Source organism: Glycine soja, chromosome 16 (genome assembly GCF_004193775.1).
Source record: "Glycine soja cultivar W05 chromosome 16, ASM419377v2, whole genome shotgun sequence".
Taxonomy (NCBI): Eukaryota; Viridiplantae; Streptophyta; class Magnoliopsida; order Fabales; family Fabaceae; genus Glycine; species Glycine soja.
The window spans coordinates 29,654,341-29,663,600 of record NC_041017.1 but is presented as its reverse complement, the minus strand read 5'-3'; the positions used below and the strand labels follow the sequence as shown (position 1 = coordinate 29,663,600).

The window sequence follows — 9,260 nt, the reverse complement described above, 5'->3', positions numbered from 1 at the left end:
ATTTTAATTTTTCCACAAAAAAAAAATTAATTTCTATAATTTGGAACCATGTGATCCAAGTCTAACTGGGTCCTTGGTACGTAATAATAACGTAAATGCAATTCAAGAAGGAAAAAACGAAACTTGAAGAGGCAAGTTTACATTAACTAAACATGTGCATGTATACAATTGCAGAGATAGAAAGCACAAAAGAACACATGCTAAATTGTGAGGTAGAACATAGTATAGAAACTATTGCTTGAAGGTGTGTTTCTTTTTTCCTTCTCCATGCAAAGGCAGTAGTTGAACTGTTGAACGACAATACATAGGACATGACAATAAGGTGGATGTGAGCTTCTCTTAAAGGAGACAGAGCTGGATTAATACATATGCATTATAATTTGATTGCTACATTCGAATGCATTATGAATTTTCAATATAATTTTAAATGCATTGAATGAATATCGCCGTGTCTATATATATCAACTACCCAAATTAATAGTAAAACAAACATCATAATGAAAGAGAGCTCAGTCATATAGTGATTATCCCAAGAGGACCAGTTCCAAGCAATGGTCTTTACCATAAATAACACCTCCCTGGAAATGATAATACAATAAAGATGACATTATCATATGATGTACCTCTTCTTCCACACCCATACCAATCTGATCGAACAGCAGCATCCAGGAACCAGTAGAGGATTTTCATTCAAAACTCATTTTTATTATCTCACAAACCATCATGTAATTGCAATTCATATGCTACACGACATGTTAGCTACCTTGAGGAACTCGGGAAGAAGCTGGAACTCACTCTTTTTTTATCAAGACATAGAAATATCATAAATTATTTTTCTATATAAAACTATTGAATCGATTGCTTCATCAAACATCATTGCCAATTACCCACTATAAAGCTTCGTAGAACCCAACACCCGTGTTGGATCCTAACATTTTTATAGGTGCATGAAAATATAATAGATAATTTTTTTTATACAAGATAAATATATATTTCATAAAAAAAATAGACACACATTTTTATTAAAAATAACATATTTTATTACATATAAAATATTTTTATGCTCATAAATACATACAAAATTAGAATATTACATGCAAATAAATTTTTTTTATTTAAAAAAAAGAATTGAAATTTTGTTAGCTTGAATGTTGGAAAAGTTAAAATTTAGGAATTAATTTTTTTTTTAAGAAAAAACTTAGAAACTAACGCTATCGTTAAAAGGAATTGAATTTTTCTTTCTTCCACACTATAACTGTCTAAATTTTTTTGGGCCCCTTCGAACATGGGAACAAACCCAACACTGCATCCATGAAACAAAAAAATAAAATAAAATATATTTTACTATCCCTATAAATATTAAAATATTTGAAATTTAAAATTTTAAATGTATTTTCTTCTTCTTATAAGAATATAAATATACGATTTTACTATCCCTATAACTAGATCTTTATGGGTTTATTGAGAAAAAACGAAAAAATTTAGTAAAAAAGGCTTACATGGCTTTGTTTACTTTTCATTTTCTGAAATATGCGAAGCTTCACAGAAATTAAAGTCTTATTAAGTTTAGTATGACCACTCTAACCATCCAACGATAGACACTGTCATACCAATTAAGTAAGCGCGTAGGGCAATAGTGAATGAATAAAGACATACGAAACTTCATAGAAATTAAAACTCTCTTTAAGTTTCGAAGAGATAGTATGGTCATAGTTAAAAAAAAGAAGAAGATATGAAGCTTCACAGAAACGCTATAAGCTTAAGCCTGTATAAGTTAGCTTGTTTGATTAGAATGGAGACCCAACACTCCTCCATCTACAATCATACAAACCTTTATTCTAAGTTCTGATGGCTGTGCGATCATTCTCCTACGATGTGTTCCTCAGCTTCCGAGGGGAAGATACTCGTTATGGTTTCACTGGCTATCTCTACAATGTCCTCCGGGAAAGGGAAATTGACACCTTCATTGATGACCAGGAGCTCAATAAAGGGGACGAAATCACAAAAGCACTTGAGGAGGCAATTGAGAAGTCCAAGATTTTCATCATCGTGCTCTCTGAAAACTACGCATATTCCTCCTTTTGCTTAAACGAACTCACTCACATCCTTAACTTTACTGAGGGGAAGAATGATCTGTCGGTTTTGCCAGTTTTTTACAAAGTGGATCCTTCAGATGTCCGAAAACACACAGGTAGTTTTGGAGAAGCACTGGCTAATCATGAAAAGAAGTTGAAGTCTAATAACATGGAGAAGCTTCAGATCTGGAAGATGGCTCTGCACCAAGTTTCTAACTTTGTTGGCCATCATTTCAAAGATGATGGGTACGTACCCCTCCTCACTTACTTTATTTTAAATTCTTTAATTTTGACTTGTCTAATCACACTTTAATGTTCAATTTTAAAGATATCAAATTATAATCACATAAATCGTAATATGCTCATGTGCGAAACATGGGTTTAGGTTCCAAGCTGCCAACAAAATTTTAATTCTTAATAAAATATTTGAAGTGTTAATATTACTGACAATTGGACTTAATGTTATTTATTTGTGATAGTTTATTTGAATTTTATGATATATTTTTTATTAATATAATTTATCCGTTAAACTTTAATCGATAGATTTATTATCATTTTAAGTTTAGTTAAAAAATAATATTATCTTTTGTAGGAAAGATAATAAATTATTATTGTTTTTAAAATATTATTGTTTATTGAATCTTACTAACGAGTGTCTTTAGGAGAAATTTACATATTCTAAGGTCGTGACATTACATGACTTGATAGAAGATATGGGTAAAGAAATTGTCAGAAGAGAATCACCGAAAGAGCCTGGGGAGCGTAGCAGGTTATGGTCCCATGAGGATATAAATCAAGTTTTACAAGAAAACAAGGTAAGTAAGATTGATTTGGTTTTCATCTTTAAAAGTGGATTATCTCTTTTAATTATTACACATGCTTTTGTCACAAGTATTTTTTGCTTTATAATATGTACATTTTTCTAAATAGGCATGTTAAAGTCCCAATGTATATTCATGTATTGTGGTTGATTCATTATTTTTGTGTTAAAAGGGGACTAGAAAGATTGAAATCATATGTATGAATTTTTCCTCATCTGGAGAAGAAGTAGAATGGGATGGAGATGCCTTCAAGGAGATGAAAAATCTGAAAACACTTATTATCAAGAGTGATTGTTTTTCCAAAGGTCCCAAACATCTTCCAAATACTTTAAGAGTATTGGAATGGTGGAGATGTCCTTCACAGGAATGGCCACGTAATTTTAACCCAAAGCAACTTGCTATATGCAAGTTACCCGAGAGTAGCTTTACGTCACTCGGGTTGGCCCCATTATTTGAAAAGGCAAGTGTATTGAGTTCATTTCATTGATATTGTATTGTAATAAGTTCACTTTATGGTTATTCATGTGTTTTTTTTTTTTAACGTGTTGTAGTAATAATCACTTCTTGTTCATTGATTTACTTCTTTTTTTATTTCTTTTTTACGTTGCAGAGGCTCGTGAATTTGACAAGGTTAACTTTGGACGAGTGTGATAGTTTAACAGAGATACCAGATGTATCTTGTCTCTCAAATTTGGAAAATTTGTCATTTGGAGAGTGTCGGAATTTATTTACAATTCACCATTCAGTTGGTTTATTGGAAAAGCTTAAAATCTTGGATGCTCAAGATTGCCCAAAGCTTAAGAGTTTTCCACCGTTGAAGTTGACCTCTCTTGAAAGGCTTGAACTTTGGTATTGTTGGAGTCTCGAGAGTTTTTCTGAAATATTAGGAAAGATGGAAAATATAACAGAACTTTTCTTGACTGATTGTCCCATAACAAAACTCCCACCTTCATTTCGAAATCTTACTCGGCTTCGATCCTTATGTCTTGGACCCCATCACCGAACTGAGCAGTTAATTGACTTTGATGCTGCCACCCTCATTCCGAACATCTGCATGATGCCAGAACTAAGTCAAATTGAGTTTGGCGGTTTGCAATTGAGGCTATTGCCTGACGATGTTTTGAAATTGACCTCAGTTGTGTGTCCAAGCATTCGATTTGTTTGTTTCTATTACTGCGACCTGTCAGATGAGCTTCTTCGGCTATTTCTCTCATGTTTTGTAAATGTGATAAATTTAAAGCTAACAAGTTGTAAATTCACAGTTATTCCCGAATGCATCAAAGAATGCCGCTTTTTAACTTTCCTTACTTTGGATTATTGCGATCGTCTACAAGAAATTAGAGGGATTCCTCCAAACTTGATAAGATTCCGTGCAAGGACATGCCCAGCCTTGACTTCCTCAAGCATAAGCATGTTGCTGAATCAGGTAGTGTTTTTTATGTTTTCAATTTGGTCATTGACAGAGTATTTTAGTGTTGCTAAACTTGATCAATTATTTATGACTAACAGGAACTGCTTGAGGCTCGAGACATTCACTTAATAAGTTTGCCAATAGTAAAGATTCCAGAGTGGTTTGAGTGCCAGAGTCGGGGACCGTCAATTTTTTTCTGGTTCCCTAACAAATTCCCAGTAATAACTGTTTGCATTGTTACCTCAGGTCCTAAGAAATATTCCAATTATCTGGTTCTCAACGTGATTATTAATAAGAAACATAAACATCGACATCAACGTTTTTATAGTAACGGTTCCAACGCAATACCTTCTACAACTGTTTTTCGTCTTCAAATGAAAGATAATTTAGATGAAGAACTATCAAAGAGTGAATGGAACCTTGCAGAGATTGTATGCGAAGATTCGTGGGCCGCATACGGAATCCATGTACTGAAAGAGAAAAGTAGCATGGAGGATATTCGATTCAGTGATCCTTGCAGAAAAAGAAAAATTTGTAGTTCAGAGGTTGGGGTTGGGGAAAAAGCAAAGATTAGTAGGCAGTGAAGTTGTTGAGACACAATTTGTAGAGCAGCAACAACATATGGGTTTTTTCTCACACGTGTGGAACTGGGCACTATCACTTGTAATTTCTTGCTGCTCCGGCAATCAATAATTGGATGAAAGAGAATTCAAGTTAAGCATATGGTAACAACGCTGATAAAAGACAACAGTGTAAGTAGCCCTACTGATTCTTGTAGTCTAGTCAAGTTTGGTTTTAGATATTGTATTTTGCTTTGGATTCAATGAAAATAGATCCAGCATTTCAATCTCTTAATACATTCCTCTGAATCTGTATTTTTTTTTTAAAGAACTGAAAGAAAGGAATTTTATTAAAATGAATCCAAAATCGGTACAAGCAGTACCAGTATGGTCAAACCATATATAATTACATCAGATGGGGCAATGTCTATTGTATAGCCAATCACCATCCAATGCTAATAAAAATTCGAGAGAAAAAATATAAAATATATAAAAATGGGTTTTTTAATTGATATAGTAGATCATATCTCGTCGTCAAACCCTTTGTCGGACGTAGGAGAGAGTAACCGAAAATGAAGGAAAGATTAAGAATGTTATTTCAAATTTGTTAGAAAAAAAAATACTGTGAAGCTTTTAAAGAATGACGGTTGGCAAATATTGTCTTCTGCAATAAATGATGAGATTCTTTTCTCTATTATAGTATTTTTTATATTTTTTTCAATTATTACATATTTATTATTTTAATTTTATTTATAATACAAATAAAATAATATTTCATGTTCAAATAGAAAAATATAAAAAATATAAATATGTAGAGTCAGTTGTAGACTCAAAATTATGTTAAGTAATTACGCGTCAGATTGATTTTTTTTGTATAAAATATTAAATTTATGTGATATTATAGATTTTATAATATTAAGATTAAGAACTCGGTTAAATGATCATTTATTGGAATTGATCCAAGTGCGTGGGAGGCCTTGGCCCTGATTTTTTTTTCAATTTAAAATCCTTCACACATGTATAGAATTCATAACTCATTTGTACGTGCAGACTAGCGAGGATTTGCTGAGGTTAATAAATTGATTAAGTGAGCTAGTATTTTATGCAACTTTAACGGAAAATTGTAATTTTGAAATCCTAAATGTGCAATTAAATAAAATCCTTACCATTTTAAAATTATGGTGGTTAATTTTTAACTTTTAAGTGATATTTATTTGTTTTATATTTTTTTACAAAATATTGGATCCCTTTTTATGGTTTTTATTGAGAAGATAATTACATTTTTTCATTTTAGATAAGATATTTAAGTATCATTTATTTTTCTTTTTATAATCCATTTGTTATTTTAAAATCTATAAATGACTACATTTGTATTCAAATGATTTGATTAGTTTTTCCTTTATATTGATTTGATAATTACATATTAAAGAAAATTTATTAACATTTGTGAATGAGATAAACTAACAAAACTATGTAAGAAATTGATAGCTTAAATTTTTAAGTACACGTATCAACAAATATTCTCTTCTATTACTATTTTTATATGCTTTTTTGTTTTTTTTTTGTTTTGGTCATTGCATTTTACTAACATAATTTATTTTAATCGAGTAAGTTTTTATAACATAATTAATAAGATATTTAAAAAAAATTATGTTTAAAGTATATAAAAATTCTTGTTATAAATCCAACAAGCTTCTTTGTAAATTGTAACATGGGAAACATTTATAATCTTGAATATTTTTATAATAAAATATATTTTGTTTGTTTTCTATTTAAAAATATTTTATATTTTTTTTCACAAACCACGAATATCTTTCCTAAAAGCAGTTGTTTAATGAAATTGTATTCCTATGACTCAAATTTGATGTCACTGGTTAAATTAAAATAATGTTATGTCAATTGATTCAAGCACTCTATGGTTTTATATAATATTTTTTTTATCATTTTGGAAAAATATAATTATGAATTTTTTTATCATATTCTATCTTAATATATTTGTTAGATAAATTTTAATTTCTCCAAAAAAAGGATATATAAATTTTAATTTCTATTATTTGGGACCCTTTGATTCAAGTCTTACTCGGTCCTTGATACGTAATAATAACGTAACATGTAATTCAAGCAGAAAACAAAGAAACTTGAAGAGGCAAGTGTATATTAACTAAACATGTGTATACTGTTAGAAAATAAAATAAAAATGAAAGAAAATAAATACGAAAAAAAATGCATAATCTTAAATTAAATAATAAACTAACAATAACAAAATAAATTTAATTGACAGCACATGAATATGCATTATAACATACAATAAGTACAAGGAAAAAATAAATTAGGGAAAGAAATAGTCTCGGGGTTGAAGCACGTAAACGCATGGGTAAGAAATTCTGATTGTGCTCCTTTCTCAAGATACGACAACTCGTTGGTTCCGATGGTATGTAGCGAAAGAATCCCCAAACCTTTTGAACACCAATGTTCTTGCTATCACAAAAATAAATTTTTTATAGAAAAAGGAAGAGACAATTTTTTGGGAAAAAGGAACCAGACGCTCTGTGTCTTTTTTTAGAAAAAAGAAAAGAGATATATATAAGCATTTTTGCAACAACAAAATATAACCGTTGGAAATATGACCATTGAAAATCAACCTACAATTGTCACAACAAATATAACAAACTAGTTGACTCATTAAAATAAAATTCTAAGAAAATCTAAAATAAATATTTTATTTTATAAAACAGAATTAATATAATTAATATATATTTATAAATTTTAAATTAAAATACAAATATTTACCAGCATATACTATTGCATCACCTGAGGTAGAAAGGACAAAATAACATATGCTAAATTGTGAGAATATAGTGTAGAAACTATTGCCTCAAGATGTGTTTCTTTTTTCCTTCTCCGTGCAAAAAGGCAGTAGTTGAACTGTTGAACCACAATACAAAGAGCATGTGAAGGTGGATGTGAGCTTCTCTTAAAGGAGAGTAGACAAAGCTGGATTAATATATAAGCATTATAATTTGATTGCTATATTTGAATGCATTTTGAATTTTCAATATATTTTTAAATGCATTGAATAAATATTGCCGTGTCTATATATATCAACTACAATTTAATGTAATTGATGGCACACAAGAGGTGATATATATGCTAAAATTTGGATTTAATTACTCCCCAAAAATATAAATTTTAATTTATTTTAAATTTAATTTGGTTCTCTTATTATTAAAAGGTTCAATTAGGTTTTATAATTTTTAAAAATACTTTGACTTATCCTTTTATTTCCAAAAGTTTTAATTGAGTTCTTGTTAACTCGTTGGCTGCAATTTCTCAAATTCCTCCAACTGGTCCTTTTCGCATTTGTCATAATCTCACAATGGAAGCATAAATTATATTAAGGTGAAATTGGTTAGTATCGGAAATCAATCAAGTTGGTTTGCCTCACTTTCCTCACATGGTTAGTCTTTATCTCTGCGCACAAGTGTCTAGGGTGAGTGTTTAAAATTTATACGACCTGTAACTAAGATTTCCAAATTTTGCACTTCATCTCAATTAAAGTTATTCTTACTTACATTTGGTGGATCACTAAGAACTTTTATTGGCTTGTAATGGGGTCTGGCTAAACAAGAAATCATGGTTTTCTGGGATTTCCAAAACTTAAGATTATAAGAGAGCATTCATCCTAGAAAAACTTATACTTAGCCTAGGCTTTATTTGTTTTTCAGCCTTAACACATATGTAATCTATTTTTCTTATTTCCAACCTTAGCACTTATGGTACCTCTTTTTTTTTTTTTTTTTATGCCCTTATTTTCTTTTTTTTCTTTTTTTTTTAGGAAAGAGACTTTGGGCTTACAAGCTTTTTTGTTTTTGGTGCCTTATTATGTGCTACTTTTACATTCCCAAGACCATCTTTATTCTACCCATCCCCCAAATTAGGGGTTTATTATGACTAAAACCTTTATGCTCTCTTAGAACCCTAAAATAAGGTTAGAGATATCACAATTAGGCTTAGGGGTTTTATTTAGAAAAATAATTACTAATTTTTGCTCAAGAAGGGTGCAAGGGATAAATTTCATTACAAGTTGGCTTTTTGGCTAAGTGGCTAAAATAAAAAAGAAACATGGTCTTGATCATATCCACCTTATGTAAATAATCTAACAGTCTAAGAATGATGCAAAATTAGGAATTTAAAAATAGACATTCTCTCATAATTAAGTTCACACAGTTCACCGGGACAAGATAAAGTTATTGGCTTACCGGACCATGATATAATTCCATCAAGCTAACCTTTTCTCTCTTTGTGATTCATGTTTCACTGTTTGACTGACTCTTGTTTTCAGGAAACCAGTATTTTCACAATTGTCATGTAACATTTCAAGTGTTGAATCCTT

The 9,260-nt window shown here is 30.3% G+C and overlaps 1 pseudogene across 1 annotated transcript; it reads left to right on the top strand.

Annotated features, from left to right (window-relative positions):
- The first annotated feature begins 1,528 nt into the window (after positions 1–1,528).
- On the top strand, positions 1,529–5,162 carry LOC114389944 (annotated as a pseudogene). Its single transcript, XR_003661811.1, has 5 exons — positions 1,529–2,385; positions 2,738–2,890; positions 3,069–3,356; positions 3,507–4,322; positions 4,406–5,162. The product of XR_003661811.1 is annotated as a TMV resistance protein N-like (transcript).
- The last annotated feature ends 4,098 nt before the right edge of the window (positions 5,163–9,260 follow it).